Source organism: Erinaceus europaeus, chromosome 8 (assembly GCF_950295315.1).
Source record: "Erinaceus europaeus chromosome 8, mEriEur2.1, whole genome shotgun sequence".
NCBI lineage: Eukaryota > Metazoa > Chordata > Mammalia > Eulipotyphla > Erinaceidae > Erinaceus > Erinaceus europaeus.
In genome coordinates this window covers 8,035,534-8,037,996 of record NC_080169.1, presented here as the reverse complement: position 1 = coordinate 8,037,996, position 2,463 = coordinate 8,035,534, and positions in this window count along the sequence as shown.

Below are 2,463 nucleotides of genomic sequence, written 5' to 3'. Positions count from 1 at the left end.
TTGTTTTGGAAGTAGTATCTGAAGGCATTAAACAGAAAAACATGGAGGCAAATAATTATAATGAGTTGGTAATATAATTTCATACTTAGGACAGAGAAATATAATAAGAAAAAACTGCTAGAATTAAAAGCATTCAGAGATAAACACCTACAACCTACATGTTATATTAAAATATATTTATTTTCAACTAGTTAGAATGTTTAAAAAGTTACATAAAAAAACAAAACACAAACCCTGTCAGATGAATATACAGATAATTTAGTAATGATACTTAGGTAACATAAAGTGGAATGTGAGCAAATAAAGATAAATCTTATTCTTGGGGCAAAAAGATAGTATAGAAATACATGTATCTGTGATATATACATCTTTTTACTATTGTATAGTATTCCACGGTTTGGAAAACGTATAACTTGTTTACTCATTTACAGTTACTTAGGCTGTTTACATTTAACTTTTTTTTTCCTTTGGGTCATCACTGTGCCTTAGATACCCACCACACTGAAGCTTCCTCAAATGCAGTGGGGACTGGGCTCAAACCAGGGCCATGTACGTGGCAAAGTAAGTACTTCCAGGTGAACCACTATAGTGAGTTGTAATATTTCACAAATAAAGAAGCTAAAGGTACTCACTCGTGTACAGGTGTCTGTATACACACGTCTCTCTCTGGGTAAACATCTAGGAATGGGATTACTATAGTGTATGACAAATATGTATTTAAATCCTTCCGGCAACTTTATGTTTAAATGTTTCCAAAGTAGCTGTAACTTTCTGTATCTCCATTAATAATATAAGATTTCCAGCTGCTACAGACTTGGACTACCAGTCTTTTAGTTGGGGGCCAAGAAGACAGCACCATGTTTACGCACAGTGTCGTGCGTAAGAGCTCCCAGATTTGATCCCCAGCACCACTACCAGACAGGGCTGGTCAAACAAAGAACTGGGGTTTTTTTTTGTTTTTGTTTTTAAAGATTTTATTTATTTATTAATGAGAAAATAGGAGGAGAGAAAAAGCCAGGCATCACTTTGGTACATGTGCTGCTGGGGACTGAACTCAGGACCTCATGCTTAACAATCTAGTTCCTTAGCCACTGTGCCACCTCCTGGACCACTTTGTTGTTGTTTTTAATGAGTTTTAAGAGTTCTTCATACGTTCTGGAATTTCTTTTCTTTTTTCTTTTTTTTTTTTTTTTTCAGAGTAGGGGGCACATGAGCAATGTTCCAGTGTGCTTCTCTTCATTTCTTTCATTCACTCACTCACTCACTCACTCACAAGCATCACTGGAGGGGTCTCCAGTGCCACAGCACCTCCCATATAATGTTGGGGTCCTAGGATCAAATCCTTTCAGGGAGGTATTATGAAACTGTTTACTCCCAGTCTGTTGCTTTTTTTTTCTTTTTCTTAAAACATCTTTTATAGAGCAGGAGCTTGTATTTTTTTTATGAACTCCAATTTTTTTATGTTTCATCTTTTGAGGTTACAATGAATCTCTGAAAATTATTTTTGAATGCTTATAAATACAACCGTAGTTATTCCTCATTAAAAAGAACAAATGAGAGGAAGATCAGGTAAAACAAGCATTCGTAGTAGTAGTAAATGTTATCTTAAACGCTTGCAAAATCCTCCTCCGTTCTGAAGGGAAAGAATGTGCTGCTCCCCCTGCAGGTGTTCCCCTGTGGCCTAGGGCTTGAATCTGGGTCTTTGAGCATGATCCCGTGTTCTACTGGATGCGTCACCTACACCCCCCCATCTTTTAAACAGATCAAACTATTTTGAAACAAACTTTATACGTAGCCCAAGTTTTCTTAGCCTTGTCTCTGTGAACTGGTTTCTGCAATGTCGAGAAATAAGAGCAGAATTTGAAAAGCAGCAAAGTCAACGGCTGATTAGATACTATTGGTACCACCACCTGACCCCCAGCTACATAAAATTTTACCTTTGAATCCCTAAAGTGCTTTGAGTAGAGATTATGTACTTGTTTAGGAAAACACTGAATAATTATTAACTGCAAAGAACATATGTTTTGAGGCTATAGAGGTGGCTTAGCAGGAAGGGTGCCCTTGCTTGTGTGAGACCCTTCGTTCAATCCCCAGCACTGCAAGTGATCTGGTCTCATAAATATTAAAAAAAATATTTTCAGTATTGGTGTGCTAAAAACCCTGGGAGGATATATAAGACTTTCTGAACTGGAATCATCTGAATTTTTAAATATGCAAATGTATAACCGCTTTGAAAATTAAATAAAGTACTGTTTAAAATACTGTTATAAAGAACTCCTAGTCCTCAGGCTGAGAGTTTAAAGAATACAGTATTTGAAAGCAGATTTCTAAAACTACCACGAAAGCCAACGCTGTCACAATCTTTGTGTAGGTTGGGTGTGGGGCAGAGTATCTAGTCAGTCACTTGATATGTCTCCCTTTAAGTGTTGTCATATCCTAGGGTTCCTTGTCTCGGTTCCAACA